The 25,378-nt window shown below is 40.9% G+C and overlaps 1 long non-coding RNA gene across 1 annotated transcript in view; it reads left to right on the forward strand.

Annotated features, from left to right (window-relative positions):
- Positions 1–19,072: 19,072 nt before the first annotated feature.
- LOC113612715 (uncharacterized) overlaps positions 19,073–25,378 on the forward strand; it is a 38,542-nt gene continuing 32,236 nt past the window's right edge. The window contains exon 1 of the long non-coding RNA XR_003429941.1: positions 19,073–19,269. This is a non-coding gene — a long non-coding RNA (uncharacterized LOC113612715). The remainder of the gene's footprint in view (positions 19,270–25,378) is intronic.

The following is a 25,378-nucleotide window of genomic DNA, read 5'->3' on the forward strand; positions in this document are numbered from 1 at the left end:
CTAAGTTGGGCAACCATCACCAGTATCTAATTGCAGAATGCTTTCAACACCCTCAGAAGAAAAGCCATACTCACTTCTCTCTTTCCAACCTATGGCAATTGCTAATCTACTTTCTGTCTCTATGAATTTGTCTATTCTGGACATTTTATCTAAATGGAATCACATAATATGTGGCCTTTTGTGTCAGGCTTCTTTCACTTAACTTTTTTTTTTTTTTTTTTTTTGTTGCAGTACGCGGGCCTCTCACCATTGTGGCCTCTCCCATTGCGGAGCACAGGCTCCGGATGTGCAGACTCAGCTCCCATGGCTCACGGGCCCAGCCGCTCTGCGGCATGTGGGATCTTCCTGGACCAGGGCACGAACCCGTGTCCCCTCCATCGGCAGGCGGACTTTCAACCACTGCACCACCAGGGAAGCCCTAACATAATATTTTTAAGGTTCGTTCATTTTGTAGCATCTATCAGAACTTCATTCCTTTTTATGGTCAATTAATATACCACTGTATGGATCTACCATCAGTTGATGGGCATTTGGATTGTTTCCACCTTTTGGCTATTGTGAATAACACTGGAATGAACATTTGTTTAACCACCAGGCATTTGTCTTAGTTAGTTCAGGCTGCTATGTTAAAAACTATATACTGGTTAGCTTATAAGCAACAGAAATTTATTTCTCATAGTTCTGGAGTCTAGCGGTCCAAGATCAGGATGGCAGCATGTTTGGGTTTTGGTGAGGACCTCTTCTGGGTTGCAGAGTGCCGTCTTCTTGCTGTGTCCTCAGATGACAGAAAGAGAACCAGAGAGCTCTCCAGGGTCTCTTTTAAGTGGGCACTAATCCCATTCACCCCTTCAACTCCATCCTCATGATCTAAACACCTTCCAAAGACCCCACCTCCTAACCATCACATTGTGAAGGCTAGGAATTCAACATATTAATTTTGGTGGTGGGGGACACAGACATTCAGTTCATAACAGCATCTTAAATAAATACATGAGAGCACTCACTTGAGTGACCGAAGTTCCAAGTATTTTCTTCTCTGCCAAAGAACCTGGAGGTCTTCCTAGGTCTTCCCTCTGGCTTGGCCCTCAAGAACTTATATAATTTTTTTTTTTAAACAAGGATCCCTTTCATTTATTTTTTAAACATTATATTTTATTTTATTTTTTTCTTTGGCTGCGTTGGGTCTTTGTTGCTGCGTGCGGGCTTTCTCTAGTTGCAGTGAGTGGGGGGCTACTCTTCGTTGCGGTGCATGGGCTTCTCCTTGTGGTGGCTTCTCTTGTTGTGGAGCATGGGCTCTAGGTGTGCGGGCTTCAACAGTTGTGGAGTGAGGGCTCAGTAGTTGTGGCTCACGGGCTCTAGAGCGCAGGCTCAGTAGTTGTGGCACACGGGCTTAGTTGCTCCGCGGCATGTGGGATCTTCGGGAGTAGATCTTAACCACTGTGTCACCAGGGAAGTCCAGGAACTTACATAAATTTTTGAGGGCCAACTTGTTGGTTTGTTCTTTTTGCAAGCTCTGGAGTGAATCCATATCTGAGTTCCTACTTGGTAGTTTCTTAACGTAAGACCAGATATTTCTTTCTCATTCCATGTAAAAACAAGTCTCAGGCTGCCACCTCTCTGTGTCCAGCTGGGTTGTTATTTGACACGTGTGGTCCCAGCTCTAGCACATACTGCTCTGCCTGCATGGTTGTCTTTAAAGAGGCAGGGTTTCCACCCGGCCACTACAGAGGAGAAAAAATTCAAATCCTGTGGCATTCTTAAACCATCATTAATGCAAGAGAATGTTACTTAAACACTTATTTTAAACGAGGAAACATTCAAAGTTATTGTTTTAAAAAAACCCAAAAACTCGTAACTTCCCTGGTGGCGCAGTGGTTAAGAATCCGCCTGCCAATGCAGAGGACATGGGTTCAAGCCCTGGTCCTGGAAGATGCCACATGCCACGGAGCAACTAAGCCCATGCTCCACAATTACTGAGCCTGTGCTCTAGAGCCCGTGAGCGCCACAACTACTGAGCCCACGAGCCACAACTACTGAAGCCCATGTGCCTAGAGCCCGTGCTCCGTAACAAGAGAAGACACCACAATCAGAAGCTTGCGCACTGCAACGAAGAGTAGCCCCCACTCGGCACAACTAGAGAAAGCCCGCTCACAGCAACGAAGACCCAACGCAGCCAAAAGTCAACTAAAAAGAAAAAAACAAAAAAAAACTCCAAAAAACAAAACTTACTGCATAATACCCAAAACTGTACTTTTGTTCTTTTAGGTACTCTTTTGAAATGTATCTAATTGTAAACTTGAGTCTAAGATAAGTAACTCTTGGCCTGAGTCCACAGATCACTTCTTAAAACTACTCTTCTTTCTCCTATCTTTTCTTTTAAGCCCCTTGTCCTAACCACATACCTCTTCCCCCTACTCCCTTCTCAATAACTATAGACCCTCCTCTCAAAATGTTCCTAAATCATAGCCTCCCTTCTTAACACGCTCTTTCCAAACCACAGCCCCTGGCCCTTTCTTTCTAGTTACCTCATCCCCCCAAACCACAGCCCTCCTTTTCAAGACTTCTCTTTAAACTCGTTTCCCAAACACTGTCTCATTCCCAAAATCTACATCCCTGAGCTGCAGTCCACTCCCTGAAACCCAAAGACACACATGTCCTCTCATTCACCAACGGGGCTGGGACTCTCTGGGAGAGAAGTATCAGCGTGTTATGACCTGTGGAGGATGGGGAGAAAGGTGAGGAAGTTGCTGTGGAGAGAAATGTGAGAGCCATGATTTAGTGCCCCCTGAGTACGCCCCAGGCTGTGGGCAGCTCCCTTCACTTGGCTGGCCTTTGATTTTCTTATCTGGCATGTACTCAGCCTCTGGCTCATAGGAGGGTCTCAGCAATAATACTCATTGGCTCGATTAAGTGGTCGGATGAAGGACTAGAGGATGAAGTGACCTCCAAGCTGCTTTTGATTCTGTGTAGAATGCTAATGTGCATGTGGTCAAGATGGAGAAGATCAGTAGAACTTTGGAAATTTGAATTACCTGACCAATTACTTCTGTTTTGTTTTTCACTTTGTGTAGTTAGAGTCTTTTTGTGTCAAGGAGAAAAATAAATGGAATTTTACTCGGGAGAGATATAAGACAGTTACTTTCCCCTTTGGACTCCGACTCCTTGATATCTGTCAGTGGGCTGCTAATGAAAATAGCTTCAGTTCTATGGGAATAGCAGTGAGAATGATGAAATCCAGAGATATGACCTCAGAGCACAGGATGTCCAACCAGGATCGTTCTAAATTGCTCAGAAGGCACCAATGAAAGCGAAATGCCATTATTAATAAATATTTGTTGATTGCTTAAAGAACATGAATACTGGGTCTACCTCTAATAAAGATATCTTGTAGCTCTAAGCTTATATACCAGGGACCAAATGTAAATAAGCATGGTGGTTTCCATGAACAAGTAACCCCTTCCAAAAAGTTCTAAAAAATTTTTAACTCAAAATGGATCATATATAGATATGTAAAAAGTGAAACTATACAACTTTTAGAAGAAACCATAAGAGAAGGTCTTCATGACTTTGGATTGGGCAAGGAGTTCCTAGATAAAACACCAAAAGTGTGATCCACAAAAGAAAAAAATGACATATTCGTCTTCAAAAAAATATAAAACTTTGTTCTTTAAAAGACGTGCTAAAGAGAATGAAAAGACAAGTTACAGACTGGGACAAAATCTTTAGAAATCACATATCCATCAAAGAACTTGTATCCAGAATATATAAAGAACTCTTAAAATTTAGCAATAAGAAAACAAACAACCCAATAAAACTAGGCAAAAGATTTTGACAGATACTTCACCAAAAAAAGATAGATATATAGGTAGAAAATAAGTACATGAAAATATGCTCAAAAATATATTGGTCATCAGGGAAATGTAAATTAAAACTACAAGGTAGTTTATTAGAACGGCTAAGAATAAAAACAAAACTGACACTTCCAAGTGTTGGCAAGGATGTGGACAAACTGGAACCTTCAGACATTGCTGATAAGAATGTAAGATGGTATAGCTATTCTCCAAAACAGTATGGCAATTTCCTATGAAATAAACATACACAAACCATATGACTAGGAGTCCCAGTCCTAGTTACTTTTACCCTAGAAAGATGAAACTCAAGTTCGCATAAAAACCTATATCCAAATGTTTATAGAAACGTTTATGATTATTGATAATTGCCAACAACTGGAAACTACAATATCAATGATTTTCAAATGCATTACACTAAGTGAAAGATGCAGAACCAAAATGTTACATAATATGTAATTCAACTTATATGACATTCTGGAAAAGTCCAAACTATAATATGGAGTTACTACAGCCTGAGGGCAGGTGGATTTTTCCAAAGGGGAAGAATTAAGGACATTTTGGGGGTGAGGAAATTGTTCTGCATCCTGACTATGGTAATAGTTCCATGACTTTGTGCACTTGTTAAAACTTACAGAATTGTACACCAAAAAAAAAAAAAAAAAAAGAAATGGGGTCGGGGGTAGTTAATTTACTGTATGTAAAGTGAAAAAAAAAAAAAGTTCTGCGAGTAATGAAGGTGAAAAAAAAAACTGGTCAGGAACTACCCTTGGTTAATCATGAAGCTTTAATTTTTACCCAGAATAATCCTGTTTCTGGTGCTTAACTAATAGCACAATGAGTACAAATGAACATTTTCCTGATACTATATTTACATAGCAGCTAAGGTGACCCTTAAAGACATTCCCAAACAAGGGGCAGCTCTATCCCCTTGCCTTTCCCAACCAAGTTATCTGACACTGAAGATCCTATGACCTCAGGAGAATTATGACTGCCCAGCCGAACAAAGCGTTGATAACACCATGGCCTGCACTTTTCACCTGAGCAAATGTCACCAAGACCTCACACCTGTCACCTGCCTTGGTGAGTGTGCTGGCCTGAACGCTGAGTTCTCAGGAGGCATCCACAACCTCCTCCCCAAATCCTCCCTGGCCTTGCCCCACGGATTAGCCCCTACTGTGATGACAGATGAGATCCAACCCGGGTGCTGCCTCTGGGCCGGGCTCAGCTGGGACAAGCTGGATTTAGCGCTCCATTTCTTTCCCTCACAAAGCCTATCTGTAACTCCGTGACCATTTATTGTTTAGGAATTAAAGGTCTCCTTGAGAGTCTTTTGTGTCCTTGCTAGGCCCTTGCCAGGCTACTGCTACTGCTCTTCCTCTGCCAGCCTAGGGCTTCATTCTGAGGCTCTAGGGAAGTGACGGAGAACTTCAGTGCTCACATCCCAGACTTAGCCTCTATTAGTTCTTCAAGGACCACCCTTCTGAAAAATCATCGGGGTCCCAGGGGAACATCTTGGAGTCTTGGCCGCCCAGGAGAGATTCTGTGTTTTGGTAGTCTTCTGAAGTTTATTATATGAATTACTAGTGCTTCATTGGAGTCTGTCCTATGTCTGGATAATGAATAAGTTTCAAAAAATGTAACTACCAGGGGTTCCAGTTGGATTTCCAAGGCTAATAGAATTGTGTTCTTTCTCTCCCCTTCCCGCCCCCCCATCTGCCACCGAATATATTAAAAGCTGACCCGCCAAACTTGCTTTCCTGCAGAAATTACCTCGGAAATGGAGCTGAGATTCCAGGGGTCCTGGCCTTGGAGAGAATCTAATCCAAGAAGACAGGCAGAACGGAGAAGCCTAGGAAGACGTAAAGTTGGCAGGAAAAAACTTCACAGCTAATTTGGAGGGTAAACAGAAAAGTCGTTCCGCAAAACGTTATGGCAGAGGAAGGGGCCTGGGGAGATTTATGGAAGGGAGCTGCCCTTGCCACCTACACTTTCCTCTCTTGTGCTTAGCATTCAAGGACAACAAAACATCCACCAAAAGAGAGCTAGTCCCTGCCCCAGGATTCACGTAGCTTTGCTCTGTGCATACCAGATCTCCAACAATACCGTGGCTTCCTACCAAGTTTTTAAAAATTTATTTTGATTCCCCCTGATTCCTTTTTACTACTTTAATCAGCTTTGGGTCCTGAAATTTCACTTTGCCTGGCAGGGCCTCCCTCTGCCAGAGCTAAGAGAGAACCCACATGGGCTTTCTCTCAGGAGTGGGACAAGACCAGCCATCTGGGGTAGTATCAATTTCTTCTTGTGCTAATCATTCTATCGGTTTTTAAACACTTGCTCTTTTAAAGGAAATGTAATCCTTATGTTTTTATATCTCATTTACACTCAATTTAAGAAAGCTCTCTTTTGGAAAGAGTCACGTGAGTCATGTGATGTCCAGCCTTCTTCTTTTTTTTTTTTTTTAAGGTTATTAGCCGTAGCTTGACCTTCCTTGAAATCACCTGCTCAAGCCTAAGCACTATTTCTTTTTTTATTTTAAATTTTTTGGCCTTGCCATGTGGCATACGGGAACTCAGTTCCTTGATCAGGGATTGAACCTGTGCCCCCTGCATTGAGACTGTGGAGTTTTAATCGCTGGACCACTAGAGGAATCCTCCAAATAGCCTTCTTGAGCCTCTAGAACTCTTCTCCTGGAAGATGTGTCATTTCATGAGCTTTATCGTGAGCTTCTAGAAGTCTTCTGTTTCCAAAGTGGGAAGCAATGTTTTCTCACTCTAAATTGAAAATCCAATTAAACACGCACGCACATACATACATATGTACGTAACTTGCAATTTAGGTGAATGCCAAGAAAGTTTAGCCCTGAATTTTCAGCTAACGCCTTCTCTCACACAAGCATGGGAGAGCATTGAAATTTTGGAATCTAGAAGGAGTCTGTGGTGTGTGCTAACCCTTCACTTCTCTAGCATCAATCAGCTCTGACTCTGTAGCAAGTCACATCACCTGGAAGCCACTCATTTGAATGGCTGAACTCACGGGCTGTGTGGCAGACACCCTGTGTTTGGATCCTGTCGTTACCCTCTTAAGGTGGTGTAAATATTAACTGAGTTAAAACAGGCAAAACAATTAATGCAACGCCTGATTGTCACCACTGAGAACACATTAGCTGTCACCTCTAGGCTTTTGCACACTGCTCTTAGCACTTTTGGGGAACAATAAAAGAAACTGCTTTATCACAGGAAGATGTTCTCGCCATTATTGTTAAAACTGATTTTGGAAATACCACTTGCTTTGCCTTTCCATGTCCCTTATGGAAAATACTCTTTTGTTAAATTCATGTGACATCATTCAAGCTAGAAAAACAAATTTATGTCTCATGATGAACTGGCAGTCTTCCTTTAGTGAGGTAAATGCAGGTGAATGACTGATTTTTAATTCTTATTTTATTTTTTGCTTTGGAGGCCAGGAAGTCATGGTTTATATTCAGTTGCAGTAGTAATCCTGAGTTTCATAATAATAATGGCTAAATAATAACGCTCATTTAAAAAAGCTAATGTTTAAGCATTTTTGAGTGTTATTGTCTGATAATTTGTACTAGCTCCAAAATGAAAATGAAAGAAGGGCTATTATTGCTAATAAATATACCTGCAATTAATAGACAGGGTCTTTTAGAGCCACTGGCTTTATTTCTGCCCTATGACGTATATTATATCCTCCTGATATAAACTGGATGAAAGTACAGTCTAATGTTACCGATTTCAGCAGCTGTTAAAATTACACAGTAATTGTCCATTCACACTGTAGAGATACACCATGGTGAATTTCCTGCTAGTGTACAGGAAGAAAATCAACATTTAGGCACTAATGAATACGCATGAAATCAGATACACAAACAGAATATATTCTGATTGACATTTCCTTTTTTTGCCTGTACCCCAGTGCTGTTTAAGAACATAGCCAATGGACTTCCCTGGTGGCTCAGTGGTTAAGAATCCCTGCCAATGCCAGGGACACAGGTTCAAGCCCTGGTCCAGGAAGATACCGCATGCCGCAGAACAACAAAGCCTGTGCACCACAACTACTAAGCCCGCGTGCCACTACTACTGAAGCCCGTGCGCCTAGGGCCCGTGCTCCACAGCAAGAGAAGCCACCGCAGTGAGATGCCCGCGCACCACAACAAAGAGTAGCCCCTGCTCTCCGCAACTAGAGAAAAGCCCACGTGTAGCAACGAAGACACAATGCAGCCAAAAATAAATAAATAAATTTATGAAAAAACAAAACAAAACAAATAAACAAACAAAACATAGTCAAGGCTTTATGGGAAAGTTCTTGATTCTCTACTTCAGCATCCCTATCTGTACCCAATAGTTACTAGTTACTCCAGACACCCCAGACCAGAGGACAGTAAAGGAGGGCCCAGATTGGGCTTATAGTTCCTGTAGATTCCAGATGGACTTTATTTATAATTTATTTGCTGAACTGGGATATCTTTGAAAGTGAAAGGGGGCACAATGAATAGTTTTGCTGGGACATAGGTGTAAACATATCCTAAATAAATCACGATGTATGATCACTGTACTTAATAGGATGGGATTAGTAGGAACCCACTAGCAATGGTTTCTGGGGCACTGGGAAGGCCTCTGAATCAAAATATCTCTGTACCTCCCTTTCCTCATTGGTGACTTAAATTTCATCAATACTGATTCATTCATTTTGATTAGACGTCCTCAGTGAGGGGTTAACCCCATTCCCCACCTAAGGGGACATTTACTAATGTCATGATATTTTTCACTGTCACAACTGGGAGGGGTGTGGCTACTGGCGTCTAGTGGGTAGAGATCAGGTTGCTGCTAAACATTCTACAACGCATAGGATAGGCTCCCATGACAAAGAATTATCCAGCCCCAAATGTCAATAGTACTGAGGTTAAGAAATTCTGCTTTGGATTAAGCACTGTCTGTCCTCTGGTTTCCATTTGAAGACACCTGAGGGTCAAGAGAATGAAAAGACAAACCACAGACCGGAAGGAAATATTTGCAAAAAATGCATCCTATAAAGGATTATTATCCAAAACATATATTAAGAAAACCCCTCAACAGTAAGAAAACAAACAACCTGATTAAAAATTGGGCAGGAGATCTGAACGCACATCTCACCAAAGAAGATATACAGATGAGAAATATGCACATGGGAGGATGCGTGGCATCATTTGTCATTAGGGAATTGCATATTAAAACAACGAGATACTACCACACACCTATTAGAATTGTAAAAATCCAAAATACTGACAACGTGAAACGCTGGCAAGAATGTGGAGCAATGGGAACTCTAACATTCATTTCTGGTGGGAATGCAAAATGGTACAGACACTTTGGAAGAGAGCTTGGCAATTTCTTACAAAGATAAACATTATTCTTACCATACGATCTAGCAATCACACCCCTTGGTATTTACCTAAGTGAGTTGAAAACTTATGTCCACACAAAAACTTGTACATAGATGTTTATGAAACTTTATTTCAGTTGCCAAAACTTGGAAGCAACCGAGATTATCTTTCAGTAGGTGAATGGATAAATAAACTGGTACATCTACACAGTAGAATATTATTCAGCACTAAAAAGCAATGAGTTATCAAATCATGAAGAGACGGAGAAACCTTAAATGCATGTAACTAGGTGAAAGAAATCAATTCGAAATGGTTACGTATTGTATGATTCCAATTACATGACATTCTTTGCAAGGCAGAATTTTGGAGACAGTGAAAGGATCAGGGGTTGCCAGGCTTAGAGAGGAGAGAGAGAGGAATAGGCGGAGCACAGAGGATTTGTAGGGCAGGGAAATGTTTCCATATGATGCTACAATGGTAGATACAGATACATGTCATTTCACATTGTCAAAACCCTTAGACTGGACAACACCAAGAGTGAACCCTAATGTCAACTATAGACTTTAGGTGATAATAACATGTCCATGTTTGTTTGTCAATTATAACAAATGTACAGCTCAGTGGGAGATATCGATACGGGGGCAGGGGTGTATAGGAAATCTCTGTACATTCTGTTCAATATTGCTGTGAACCTAAAACTGCTCTACAAAGATACATGAGGGGAAACTCATAAGTCCCTCATCCTTTGTACTGAATGATTTTATCAAATGGTAAGAGAAAGTGACAGCTTTTAAAGGGGGTGTCAATGTCAAAGTATCACCAGCTTTAGACTTTTGCCTACATCGACTCTACTATATTGAACCGGAAGGTGGTCAGGAAATGAGGAGGTGACTGCAACTCCCTGATGCTTTCAGAGAAGTTAGCACAATCATTTATTCATTTTATAATCTGCCCTAATCTGGCCTAATCTAATTAACAGGATGGACAAAACCAAAACCAGATGATAAGAACGATTGGGCTAAGATCATTAACCACAGTTATTTGCGTTTGTTAGAGGACCTACTCTCCCCTTTCATTTGTGGGGTTGGAAAGTTGGCTCTCAGAGCTTCTCTTCCTGGATGTCCTCTGCAAATGTACTTCTCTCCCCGCCTGGATGACATGTGCATTGGAGGAGTTTCTGGAATAGACATTTAATAGCCTCTAATGATTTGTGAAGGAAATTAGACAGTGTTGCCAAAAACATCAGAGAACCAATCGTGCAGCAGTCTGGGTCGAAGGGTAAGGATGTCACAGAGAGAGGGTTAAGGAACTGAGAAACAAAGAAGGAGCTGAAATATCCTACTGGTTAAGGAAATCTAAGTCCGAGTGAAAAACACAGGGGCCATGTCTTCAAGTTCCCTAATAGCTGTGTTAAATGACGTCTCACACTCCTTTGACGAATTACTATTTTACTGTAGAGAAGCCACATCACACTGTCCACATGGGTCAAGCTTCCCTTTATAAAACCTGGCCCCAGGTCCCCAGACACCTAGTGTCCTAACGAAGCGCAGCAGGAACTTTAATTTGTGCCTAGACATTAACAATCCACATATTCTCTATGGCACGCTGCCAATACACTTAAAAAAAAATCACGTAGACGTTACACAATTTCAAGTATTTCTTGAAATAGGTAGGCCACTGACTCGGTATGGAAGAATTCCTTTCTGTATTGCTTATTTGGAAGAGAATTTGCCTGTACCAACAAGACTGCAAATTGGCATGTAATATAAATTTATTGAGGGTTAGAGGTGTGTCTTTTAACAACTGAATATCCCCACTGAACCTAGCACAGAGGTCTGTATATTGTCAGCACTTAAATATTTCTTGAATCAGTGCACAAAGGAATTAACCCAAATTTCAGTGAAGCTGGAAGGGACCCTGAGTGATCTGCATGCTTCCCCTTCTGGAATGAGCTAACGGGACACGTGCACATGAAGGGTTCTTTCTTCCTGGACTTGCTTTTAATATAGGAACAACAGGGTCAGTCCCTAATTCCTGAGGATCCATGGGGAATGGACGCTCACAAGCAAGCTCCCAGGTTACAGAATGCTCCCAAACAGCAAACTCGCTAAGGACAAAAGTGTATCTCTTATCAAGGGCCTTCAGCAGTCAAGCCAGCCATTCAGCACAGTCCTGGGTCAGTAACCATATAGGCGAGGCAGCACAGGAGGTTCAAACAAAATCAGATACAAAGGGAGTAAAATCACTCCTTCTGAGAATTTGTGTTCCCGAATTGACATACAGATCTGATTAGAAACAAAACCATTCTTCCCCCACCCCCACCCCCCCCACCCCCCGTCCAGTCAGGGACTATAAGGCTAAACCAAAAGACTTCCTCTTTTTCATGATTGGATAAATGGGGAGTTTCTGAAAGGTGAAGGGGGCAAAATGAAAATACGACACAGGTATTGTTAGAGAATTTACAGCATGAGCAAGCAGTTCATTTTTCCTTTTGACTTATGTAGCCTGTGACTGATGACTGGTCAGTGACTAAGCAAGCACAGACAAGTGTAAGGAAATGAGGATTAGTTCTTATCAACTGGGATAATCGTATCAGTTGAATAGTAATTAAGTGTGCTGTGTGTCGGCACAACTGTAATTGAAAGTAGTATTTCTACAATACGGACCTTGGGATTGCTTTTAGCACATTCCCTACCTGGAACAAGACTTTGGCCCTCTTCATCACACACACATTTAGTGGGCAATACCAAGGACCAAGCACTAGGTACTGGAGAAAAAGAAAGAAAGGATGAAGCAACTGCCTTGTGGAAGGAGGATTTTGTGATGCCATCACAACCTAAGGGAAACAAAGAAATTCAATCCTACAATGATCTTTTTTTTTGTCCCTGAAGGGATAACACATGTGTTGGTTGGTCTAATCTCCTTCTCCCACCCCTGACCTCACTCCACCACAGCCTCTTCGAATAGACCCATGATTCAGACGTGATGATGTCGTGGTCTCCAACATGATGGTATATTTTTTGAAGATCCTTAAGTGATATAAGTTCACTCTAAGTCTCTATGTTGGAAACTGCAATTTCATATGCACTTTTCTTGATAAGTTTTTATTATTTAATTAAGTATGGTAGTACCTGATAGCTACACAGTATTTATTATACCTCCTAATTGAGCCTCACTCACATACAAATTTTAATTAAATCTTTAACATACTGTATCATGACTGAATTGAGATGTTATGTATTGAGGTAGAGCATTGATTTGTTTTAACAAGCACTGTCAAATAGATTGTCTAATTTACTCTCAATATCACTTAATCGTTGGTTTTTCTTCTTTCTATTCTAGTTATATTTTAAAAGAACTGTTTCCTGTCTTAGAAGTAACATACAGCAGAAAACTTGGAAAACAAAGAAAAACTCCAAGGAAGCAGGTCTATAAGTCATCCTAAATCCTTTCACACAGAGACAGTCCGTGTCATGTTTGGTGAGGCCTTGTGATTTTTTTTTCACATAGATTCATTGTGTGTTGCTTGATAAAAATTGTATACATTATACCCGTAGCTTTGCATATATTTTTCTCACTTAATTTATTGGGGCTGTTTTCTCACATCAACAAAGATTTTGTTCAATGGTTGAATAGCATCAAAGTCCAAGTCGTAAGCTGCTGCATGCTGCCTTGCCATGGTCCAGTGAAGATCCAGCCCCACGAGCCAGGGTTTGTTCCAGATCAAGCAGCCATTTTCTGCATTCTCGGTAAAGGGTCGTCCCCTTAGGAATGTGGAGCTGATGATAAGTGCGTCCTTGACCTTCTGGGCAGGATGGAGAGCTCTTCTATTTTCTCAGGCTTCTGCCTGATAAGGGTGATCAAACAGCAAGATTCAAGATTTTTTACTCAGGAATCTAGTTTATTTGCAGTTGCTTAGACCTCTCATTTGTGTCCTGATTGATCCCTTTACCCAGTTGCCACCTTATTTTAGACACTCACCAACTGAAAACAATACCAATTAACAAAACCCCAAACGCTTCAGTTGGCACCCTGTTTACCATTCTCAATCAGTTTCTTTTCTTTTTTTGTTGTTGTTTCTCTTCCCTTGCCATTGCTACTACAGTGATCAATATCAATATTTCAAATTTGCTGAGGCCTTCATTTCTGTAAAATGCATCTAAAACATGATTATTAGTCTTTAAAAAAATGTAAAGCAAATTTATCTCGAAATCTGCAACGTGTACATGAATGGGTGTGTATATCTGTAACTCTTGTATTTTTATATGTGTAATCTTCAATAAGGCAAACCCAGTTTTTAAACATTTTTTCCCCAACGTATCGGTTAACAGTCCCTGAAGTTATTAGCAAGGTGATTTGGCATCTTGCATTTGAGAGTCTGCTGCATTTGAAAGTCTAGGTTTGTTTGTTTGTGGTTTTTTTGCGGTATGCAGGCCTCTCACCGTTGTGGCCTCTCCCATTGCGGAGCACAGGCTCCGACCGCGCAGGCTCAGAGGCCATGGCTCATGTGGGATCTTCCCGGACTGGGGCGCGAACCCGTGTCCCCTGCATCGGCAGGTGGACTCTCAACCACTGCGCCACCAGGGAAGCCCGAAAGTCTAGGTTTTAGAAGTCCTAGAAAAGCCTAGATAACTGAAAACAATTTTTTTTCAAACTGTAAAATAATAATAATAACAGTAATTGCCTCATACCAGGCCTGTTCTACCTAAGCAATTTTCATATTTTATTTCATTAACTTCTCAAAACCACTCTGCAGTATAGGTACTCTTATAAGCCTATTACTGCAGATGAGGAAAATATAAGTGAGAAATTCTTAAAAGCCTAATTTTGGACAATTTTCACTGCATTTCTCCTATAAGAAACTCAGTGTGAATCTCAACGCTAATTGCTCTCCTTTCAGAGTTAACAATGATACTATTAATAGTAATGTGAGTCATCATACATTGAGTGCACATCTTAAGGAAGTTACTTTATAAACATTATTCCTGATCCTCATGTGGTAGATTGTATTTGTAGCCACAATACATCTCCCTTCCTTCCACTTGCTCCTCCGCACTGTGACCTTGCTACTTCCCCATCAACGAGAAGTTAATTTCTCCATCCCCTTCGATCTACATGGGCCTTGTGACTGCTTTGACCAAGAGAATATGGCAGAAGTGACATTGTGCCAGTTTCAGGACCCAGGCCTTAAGAGCCCAGCTGCCTTCACTTCCTGTCTCTGGAACACTTGTTGCTGGAAGCCCGCCATTATATTAATATAAGAAGTGTGACCATGATGCGGCAAGAAGCCCAGGCTGTATATAAAGGCCAGGTGTAGGGAGTCAGCAAACTATAGCCCATGGGCCAAATCTAGCCCACTGCCTATGTTGCAGGACCTCTGAGCTAAGATGGCTTTTACATTTTTTAATGGTTGGGGGAAAAAAACAAAAGAATAATATTTTGTGGTATATGAAAATTATATGAAGTTTAAATGTCAATGTCGTAAATAAAGTTTATTGAAACACAGCCATTTCTTTACATTATCAGCTATGGCTGCTTTTACACTAATGGCAGAGTTGAATAGTTGTGACAGAGAACATATGGCCCTCAAAGCCTAAAATATTCACTATCTGGCCCTTTACAGGAAAGGTTTGCCATCCACCACCCCCCAACCTTGAGGATGAGAAGGAAATGCCAGGAAGCACTAAGGCAGTAATGCACACGAAGGTATATATATCTATGACATGCATCTCTGACCGCCAGCCCAGCAAACTCAACAGATGCCACGTGGAACAGAGGCAAATTGCCCAGCTGAGCCCTCCCCAAATTCCTGACCTACAATATTAAAAGCAAAATAAATGGCTGTTTTAAAGCAGTAAGCTTTGGTAGCTGGTTACATGGAGATAAATAACTGAAACACCTCACAATCTTACCCTACAAAAGTAAGTATTATCCAACTATTTAAGATGAGGAAACAGGCGCAGAAAGATTGAATGACTCATTCAAGGTCACACAGCTGGTAAATAGGGAACTGGGATTTCACCCCAGGTCCTTTCACTTCCTAAGCTTTATTTATGACACAATTAACACTGTAATATTTGACCTTTTCTCTACTGCTATTCATTTTTTTTTAAGGGCAGATATTACTTTATGGAGAGCTGCTATTTCATTCATTTATTTTTATTTATTTATTTTTGGGTGTGTTGGGTCTTCGTTGCTGTGTGCGAGCTTTCTCTAGTTGTGGTGAGCGGGGGCTACTCTTCGTTGCGGTGCGCGGGCTTCTCATTGTGGTGGCTTCTCTTGTTGTGGAGCATGGGCTCTAGAAGCACGGGCTTCAGTAGTTGTGTCTCGCAGGCTCTAGAGTGCAGGCTCTGCAGTCATGTGGGATCTTCCTGGACCGGGGCTCGAACCCGTGTCCCCTGCATTGGCAGGCGGATTCTTAACCACTGAGCCACCAGGGAAGTCCTCTACTGCTATTCATTGTATGCCCCATGTCAGTCTTCATTCATTTAACAAATGTATTGCACGTAAGCTCTGCACTTAAGCTTTGTGGGGAAACGAGATGAATTCAGAAAATATCTGAAGATTTTACTTAATTTTTTACTTAGTTAAGAAGACCAAGAGTAATAACAATGTGATGATACATGAAACATTTCAAATTCAAATTCAGCATATTTATTCTGAAGCTCATGGACAACAGAATCCCATTCTAGGCAATCAAACTTTCAGAAAAGCTCTGCATTTGAGCCTAATGTCACAGTCTTAAGATTTATCTTTTAAAAAGAACAGGTCAGTGAATAGATAAAAAAAGAAAGCTGATTGAAAGCTCATTCCACCTACCCACAAGGTTAGTTACATGTCAGTTGTTTTTTTTTCATTTCAGATTAACTGTGTTCCTCCATGTTTAAAACATATGTAACAGCACCTGAATAGAAGTTACACAGCTGGAAACCATTAGGATTGAAAAGCAACAGGGAGTAGGAAGCAAAGCCTAGGGAAGGTGATTTTGAGGAACCAGGGGAAGGAATGTGAAAAGAAGTATAGAAGGATATTCCACGCTGTTTGCCAGTCTTTTTCTGAGGTCATTAGTAGAGACGGATTACTCAGTGAAGACCATCAGCTGGGAACACAGCTAGATGAAAACACTAAGGAGAAGATTAAGACAGCCATGGGTTTAAGGCTATTTCTTTGCTTATCAAGGACCTCTTTGCCACCCTACTTAAGTGTTGGTGTCTTGAGGGCAGAGATATGACACCCAGTCCATGGTGTGTGGCCACTGGCTCATACCAGCTTGCAAGAGCTATTGTTAAAGGGCTTCCCTGGTGGCGCAGTGGTTAAGAATCTGCCTGCCAATGCAGGGGACACTGGTTCAAGCCCTGGTCGGGGAAGAGCCCACAGGTCGTGGAGCAACTAGGCCCGTGTGCCACAACTACTGAGCCTGTGCTCTAGAGCCCGTGAGCCACAACTACTGAGCCAGCATGCTGCAGCTACTGAAGCCCGTGCACCTAGAGCCTGTGCTCCACAACAAGAGAAGCCACTGCAATGAGAAGCCCGTGCACCGCAACGAAGAGGAGCCCCCACCCGCCACAACTAGAGAAAAGCCCACACACAGCAATGAAGACCCAACACAGCCAAAAATAAATTAAATTAAATTAAAAAAAAAAGCTATTGTTAAAATTTCAGAAATGTCTGGGAGTCATTTGTTAGATCTTGGTAGCTTGAAATCAGTCATAGGAGTAGTATTTACACCATGGAAATTGGCAAATGCTGCAAATCAGGGCTGTTTTCCCAGAAAGCCAGTTTACCAGTACTCCACTAAGACAGAGTCCATTATAATGATTAACCAGGAGTCAGCAATCCTTTCAATATGGAGTTTATAATAAAATACAAGCAATAGTTACAATTATGCTTTAAATTATTTTTAGTGACATGAGAAAAAAAGCTGGAATTAAAACCTTATCTCTAAGATAGTCTCAAGAATATTAAAACGGAGCTCTGTATTGAAAAAATATTAGAAAGAAAATAGATCAATACCTTCACAGGGGTTATCTTTGTGATGTGGATTTAGAGGTGATTTTTGTCTTATTCATTATGATTGTATCTTTCAAGTATTCTATAAGAATTAGGTGTTGATTTCTTAATTTAAAAATCCATTAAAATGATGTGCCTAGGTATTAACCCTTTTAAAATTTTGTTTACAGAGGGGACAGAGAGAAGGGACACAGGAAGAAAGAATGGAAGGGGAGGGCATTCCCTTTCTCCTCCTTTCAGTCCAGTGAGAATGGGGTTGAAGAGTAATCGCAGCTTGATTCGGGCTAGGGGTTCTGTTAGGAGTGGGGAGGGGAAGAGTAAAGAGGTGGAAAGACAAACGGATAAAGAAAGGCAGCAAATGTAGTAGAAGGAACACTATAATGAGAATCAGAAGTTCTGTTTCTAGGAGCTAAAGTAAGAAGCCACGTGATGATCATTTAACTTTGGGGGCATCAGTTTCTTCACCTCTAAAGTGAGTAGGTTACACTAGAAAACGATGCATGAATTTCATTCTAATCAAGATCTTCTGTGTGACCTTCCTCTTGAGGACAGCCAGCTTTCAGGGTAGATGGGGGGCAGCATGCAGCTCCCCTGACAAGGGAAATGCAGTGCCAGAAGACTCCAGAGAAGGAATGTTTGCGGGAGAGGAAGGAAGTGAATTTTGGCAAGGTGAGCATAGGAAGGTGTTATTTAATGATGACGCTAGTAGGAAACTTTGTCCTAATTAAAAAACTTTTCAAAGGTATTATCAAAGGGATTTTTGGGGACAAAAATAAGATTTCAGTTTTGTTTTATTTTATACATAGATGAAGAGTTCATGCTTTCACAGATGTATTTCCAACTTCTACCAAGGAATTTCTGCATGTGGTCTGTATGCTAAGATCCCTGGTTATATGTTATAATGAGCAAATTGCGCATCTTCTAACATCTCATATATGCTATCGGTTTCCTGGAACTCAATAATTTCCATCTTGTAGTACTTTAGACATGTCTCTTAAAAATCCAGGTATTTTCTAGGATCACATTATAAAATAGACAAATCTCAAAAATATAGCAGAATTTTTACTGGTTAACTCTGATACCAGTTTAGTTAGATAGAGGTGGAAACTAATAGTGCAGTGCATTGCTTTGTATATGGGTTCTAATTATGTATTAGTTATTACATATCTATAATATAGATATTAGTTATATTATATAGATAGATATTAGTTATATTAAGTTCTTGCTTATTTCTATAGATTGTTTTATGTCTATTACAGTTATTCTCAATCATTTGGAAGAAAAAATTGATGGAATAAGATATGACGGTTCCAGACTACATATTTTAAATAGTACATTTTAATCTTTTTATAAAACTTCATTCAAAACATGCCATGTTCATGCCTTTTCCTCAAAGAGCACTGAGGTTTTTTAATGACTATCAGTGAGCTAGTCATATATGTATGTGAAGTGGGAGCTAGTTGCTTCTTTCTGTTTTAATTGTATTTTTGAGACATTGTAAGAAAAACGTCAATGCTGCCTTCCACTGAGTCCATCTTGCAAACAGACCTGGCCTGGTTTAGCTTCCCCAAGGCGGCCTTCTGTGCTGTGTGGGGCTGGGCGTTGAGGCCACGGACACATCTGTAACCAAACCAGCAAGCGTCAGTGGGAGCTGAGATTCATTTCTGTGGAATGAGAGCCTCTCATTCCTTTGTTCTCGATATTTCCTGGCAATGTGTCCACAAGCACATGCTATTAACAGATGGTGGAAGGCATAATTGGGATTTTTATCATAACATATCCCCCATGCGTCCATCATGCAGCAAAGAAGCAGAGATGTATGGGCTACCTCACTCTATCACAGCAGGATTAAACACATCTACTTCAAACTTCTAAAGGCTCTCACGACAGCCTCGACCGTTCAGTTGTATCTGGCTTTCTATCAGAAGAACAGAACTCACTTCAGCAGACCAGTTCATATCAGATCCTTTAAAGATCAGTGGTTACTATGAGAGAGATTGGTTTCTGCAGAGCTGACCTGATCTGGTAAGTTGAGGCACATATCTGTGCTGCACAGCTGAGGCCTACGGGATGGTCACAGTCCTGAACTTTGTACAGACAACTGCGCCCCAAAACCCGTGCAGATAACAAGTTCTCATTTGCTTAACCCTGTAATTATGTGCTGAGCCAGTTAAAAAAAAAAAAAAGCAGGAGTAAGTATGGGAAAAACTTATGCAAAGAAGCTGAGAGGACTCATTTTGATTTTCTTTTCTTGTTGTTCAAATCTTGCGTGTGTCTTCTCAGTTCAGAATCAAAATTGTCGAGGTCGGCTTTATAAAAGCATGTATTTATTGCATGTTTTCTCAGAGAAAGTTAAAGCCTTCATGATTTATGTGTCTAAAGAAGTACTGTCCATGATGATGTTCACAAGACTCCTGTGCATTTACACAGCTTGCAGCATCCAAAGAATTTAAGGGGCTTTGTTAAAAGTATCTGCTAGTTGGGAATATTCACATTAAGCCCAAGATGATTAAAATTGCAAGACTGTCATCTTGGCAGATGCCTGAGCGCTGCAGTCAGTGAGGTTTATATTTGGCAATCAATGGCATAGCTAAAGAAGTAGCTCAGAAAGCTTGAAATCTAAGATGGCAGTGGTTACAGTTGGTGGTCAGGACCTGGGACTGACTCTGGAATCAGATGGCTTGGTTCAAGTCTGATTCTTTCTCCTACAAGCTAAGTGACTTGGATCAAGACACTCAACTTTTCAAGCCTTGATTTCCTTATTTCTAAGGGGGCATGAAAATAGGACCTACCTCATAGGGTTGTTGTCAAAATTAAATGGAATTATATATTAAAAGTGCCTAGCATTGTGCATGGTGCATAGTATGTGCTCAATAAACATTAGTTATTATTATTCATACAAAGTGATAAACAGGGTCAGGTACATAATTTTCAGGCCCCAAGGCAAAGTAAAAATGTCAGGTCCCTTGTTCAAAAACCAGGGAAAAATACTATTGAAGGTGTTAAAATATAAAGCATTTCTTTTATTTCCTGCCCTCTCTTTCTTGACTGGTTGTGATGTTGTTCTTGTTTTTAACTAGTAGATTTTATGTTTTTAGAGAAGTTTAGGTTTACAGAAAAATCTAGCAGAAAGTACAGAGAGTTCCCATATACCCCACCCCCAGTTTCCTCTTGTATTAATGTATTTATTTCCATTAGTGTGGTACGTTTGTTATCAGTAGGTACACATAATTGTTAATTAAGTCCATAGTTTACATTAGGGTCTACTCTTAGCATTGTACAGTTCTAGGGGTTTTGACAGATGCATAGCTATGTATCCACCATGTCAATATTCTCCACAGTAATTTCACTGCCCTAAAATTCCCTTGTGCTCCATCAATTCATTCCTCCTCCGTGCTCCCCCAAATCCCTGACAACCACTTGATCTTTTTACTGTCTCCTTAGCTTGACCTTTTCCAGAATGTCATATAGTTGGAATCATACAAAATGAGTTCTTCAGTCGGCCTTCTTTTACTTATCAATAAGCATTTAAGATTCTTCCTCCAAGACTTTTTGTGGCTTTGATATCTCACTTCCTTTTATCGCTGAATAATATTTCAATGTGTGAGAGTACCACAGTTTGTTTATCCATTCACTTATTGAAGGACACCTTGGTTGTTTCCAGTTTTGGGCAGCTATAAATAAAGTTTCTATAAACATTCATTTGCAGCATTTCATTGTGTGTGGACATAAGTTTTCAACTCATTTAGATAAATACCTAGAAGTGCAATTGCTGGATCCTATTGTAAGACTATGTTTAGCTTTGTAAGAAACCATCAAACTGTATTCAAAAGTGGCTGAACCATTTTGCATTCCCACTAGCAATGGATGAGAGTTCCCATTGTTGTACATCCTTGCCAGCATTTGATGCTGTTAGTATTCTGGATTTTTACCATTTCAATATGTATGTAGAGGTATCTCACTGTTGTTTTAAATTGCTATTCCCTAACGACATAGGACATTGAGCATCTTTTCTTATGCTTATTTGCATCTGTATATCTTCTTTGGTGAGGTGTCTGTTTAGATATATATTTTTAAAATAAATTTATTTATTTATTTATTTGGCTGCATTGGGTCCTCGTTGCTGCACACGGCCTTTCTCTAGTTTCGGTGAGCTGGGGCTACTCTTTGTTGCGGAGCACAGGCTCTGGGCTCGCGGGCTCAGTAGTTGTGGTTTGTGGGCTCTAGAGCGCAGGTTCAGTAGTTGTGGCGCACAGGCTTAGTTGCTCCACGGCATGTGGGGGCTTCCCGGACCAGGGCTCAAACCTGTGTCTCCTGCATTGGCAGGCGGATTCTTAACCACTGCACCAAAAGGGAAGTCCCTCTGTTTAGATATTGTATGCACTTTTTAATCACGTTATTTTCTTATTGTTGGGTTTTAAGAGTTCTTTGAATATTTTGGATACAAGTCGTTTCTCAGATTTTTTTTTTTTTTTCCGGTACGCGGGCCTCTCATTGTTCTGGCCTCTCCCGTTGCAGAGCACAGGCTCCGGACACGCAGGCTCAGCGGCCATGGCTCATGGGCCTAGCCGCTCCGCGGCATGTGGGATCCTCCCAGACCGGGGCACGAACCCGTGTCCCCTGCATCGGCAGGCGGACTCTCAACCACTGCACCACCAGGGAACCCCTCAGATATGTTTTTTACAAATATTTTTCTCCTAGTCTGTGGCTTGTCTTTTCATTCTCTTGATGGCATCTTTCAGAGAGCAGAAGTTCTAAATTTTAATGAAATCCAACTTAACAAATATTTTTCATCTCGTTTTGGCATTACATCTTAAAAACTCATTGTTGGGGCTTCCCTGGTGGCACAGTGGTTAAGAATCCACCTGCCAGTGCAGGGGACACGGGTTTGATCTCTGATCTGGGAAAATCCCACGTGCCGAAGAGTAGCTAAGCCCGTGCGCCACAACTAACTGAGCCTGTGCTCTAGAGCCCGCGAGCCACAACTACAAGACTGCACACTACAACTACTGAAACCTGCGTGCTCTAGGGCCTGCATGCCCCAACTACTGAGCCCATGTGCTGCAACTACTGAAGCCCGTGCACCGAGAGCCAGTGCTCCACAAGAAAAGCCACTGCAATGAGAAGACTGCGCACTGCAACGAAGAGTAGCCCTTGCTCACCACAGCTAGAGAAAGCCTGCGCCCAGTAAAGAAGACCCAAAACAGCCAAAAATAAAACAAAAACAAAAACAAAACTCACTGTCAGACCCAAGGTCATCTAGTGTGAAATAATAGAAAAATATATATATTGGTCTCTGCCCATGTTCCTGGCACAGAACTCCTAAAACTCTTGTAATTTCCTAAGTGATAAGAGCACTAGGAGCTCTTTTGTCTAGTATTTCTAGTATTAGTTCTAATATTTAATCTTTGACCTCAGTTTGTGACATGGAGCTCCCAAATCTCTTGGAATTTCCTGGGTGATAGATCTGTCTTTTGTTCTAATGAACTGACTCTTGGTTAACTCCTTCATAATGTCAGGATGGAGGCCGGTTATCAGAAAGACCAAACCATGATTAGAAGTTTTGGAGTTTCAGCCTCACCCCCGCATCCTCCAGGAAGGGGAGAGGGGCTGGAAACTGAGTTAATGATCAATCATACCTACATGATGAAGCCTCCATAAAAATCGCCAAAGTGGGGTTGGTTGAACACATCCATATGCTTGAAGGGTATTTTACCCCAATTCTATGGGAATAGAAGCTCCTTTGATTAGGACCCTTCACATACCATGCCCTATGCATCTTTTCCATCTGTATCCTTTTATAATAAACCAGTAAATGTAAGTAAGTGCCTTCCTGAGTTCTGTGAGCCATTCTAGCAAATTATTGAACCCCCAAAGGGGTTGTGGGAACCTCGATTTATAGCAGGTCAGTCAGAAGTATAGGTGACAACTTGGGAATTTCAATTGACATCTGAAGTTGGGGCGAGGGCAGTCTTGTAAGGTTGAGCCCTTAACCTGTGAGATTCTGTTACTATCTACCTGAGTCTCCAGGTAGATAGTATCAGAATTGAGTTAAATTGTAGGATGCCCAGTTGTTAGAGAACTGCTTGATGTGTGGAAAACCCACATATTTGGTTTCAAAAGTGAAGTGAATTGTGGTAGTAGTGTGAGAATAAAGGATAATCCAGGGGAGATTTTCCGTATGCCTAATGTTTATTTTTTGCTATATTATCTTCTAGAAGTTTGGTAGTTTTGTATTTTACATTTAATTCTATGACCCATTTTGAGTTAATTTTTATGAAAGATATATGGTCAGAGTCTAAATTCTTTTTTTAAAAAATTTACATGTGGATGTCCACTTGTTCCAGTACCATTTATTGAAAAGAATATGCTTTTTCCAGTGAATTACCTTTGCTTTGTCAAAGATCAGTCAACTATATTTGTGTGGGTCTATTTTGGGCTTTCTATTCTATTTCATTTGTCTGTTCTTTCAACACCACCACAGTTTCTTGAAAACATAGCTTTATAGTAACTCTTGAAGTGGTACAGTGCCAGTCCTCTGACTTTTTTCTTCTTCTTCAGTATTAAGTTTACCATTCTAGGTCTTTTGCCTTTCCAGTATAACCTGTAGAATCCGTTTGTCAATCACCACAAAGTAACTTGCTGGAATTTTGACAGGGATCACATTGAATCTATAGATCAATCTGAGAAGAACTGACATCTTAACAGTATCGAGTCTTATCCATGAACATGGAATATTTCTCCTTTTATTTACTTACTTCGACTTCTTTTACTAGAATTTTGTAGTTTTCCTCATAGAGATCTTATACATATTTTGTTAGCTTTATACCTATGTATTTCATATCATTGTGTTTTTTATTTGCTATCTAATGTTGTTCTAAGTAAAGAAAAATTAAAATGTTATTATGAATTTTCACATTCGTTTTATATCATGCAATGCCAGATTTAAATGCAAATATAAGAACACTTCACTTGTACGTGGAATAACCAAAATGATACAATTTGTATTTCATAGTTCATGGTTGCATATGTATTTTGCTCTTGCCAGACCAGTGGAAAAGCTTGACAAAATTAGTTCAGCTGCTTTTATTTCACTTCTTGATACTCACACATTCTACGAACACTCTCTGCCTTCCGCTCACTGATGAGCAAGGAAGGACTGAAAGGAAAAAGACATAATGGGTTTCCCTATCTTCCCCTTTCCTTCTTTGTCATCATTTTGGGCATAAGTGGTTAGCTAATGCAGAGAAATAACATGAGTAACAAAAAATATGTTAGTATTCCTTGATCGTTTATGTGCCTTATAATGGCATTGCTTTCTTTCTGCATTTAAAGCAAGTTCTGGTTCGAATAGAAAGCTTCGCTTCTCAGAGCTGTGAGCACCACGCTTACACAGTCATAGACATAACACACTTTGTACTTGCATCAGGTCTTACTGAACTCCCATGCATTGTGGGTTCACTGGGATTCTGTGCCAGTGGGCATCTTGAAGGCTATGCTAATGAGGTGGCAATGAACAGTGGTGGACATACATCTTTCCTGTATCCCTTCTGCTTATGTGCATTGAACTTCACTTACAAAACAGAGTTGAAAGATTAAATTATCAAGAATTTCAAGATGGCAGGCTTCCCTTGTGGTGCAGTGGTTAAGAATCCACCTGCCAATGCAGGGGACACGGGTTTGAGCCCTGGTCCAGGAAGATCCCACATGCTGCAGAGCAACTGAGCCCATGCGCCACAACTACTGAGCCTGTGCTCTAGAGCCCGCGAGCCACAACTATTGAGCCCACGTGCCACAACTACTGAAGCCTGCATGCCTAGAGTCTGTGCTTCGCAACAAGAGAAGCCACTGCAACGAGAAGCCCGCACATCGCGACGAAGTGTAGCCGCCGCTCGCCGCAACTAGAGAAAGGTCGCGCGCAGCAATGAAGACCCAACACAGCCAAAAATAAATAAATTTATTTAAAAAAAAAAAGAATTTCAAGATGGCAATGTCATAGCATTAAACCAAGCACAGGACCCCCTGACTATGAGGCCCTTTGCTATGCACAGGATGCTTGTCCACGAAGCCAGCCCTGCTGATAACTGAGAAGCAATGAAGATACAAGGCAGTGCAGCTGATCACAGAAGGATGT

This window comes from Aethalodelphis obliquidens, unplaced genomic scaffold (genome assembly GCF_003676395.1).
Source record: "Aethalodelphis obliquidens isolate GAN/ISIS:26980383/991018 unplaced genomic scaffold, ASM367639v1 scaffold81, whole genome shotgun sequence".
Lineage (NCBI taxonomy): Eukaryota > Metazoa > Chordata > Mammalia > Artiodactyla > Delphinidae > Aethalodelphis > Aethalodelphis obliquidens.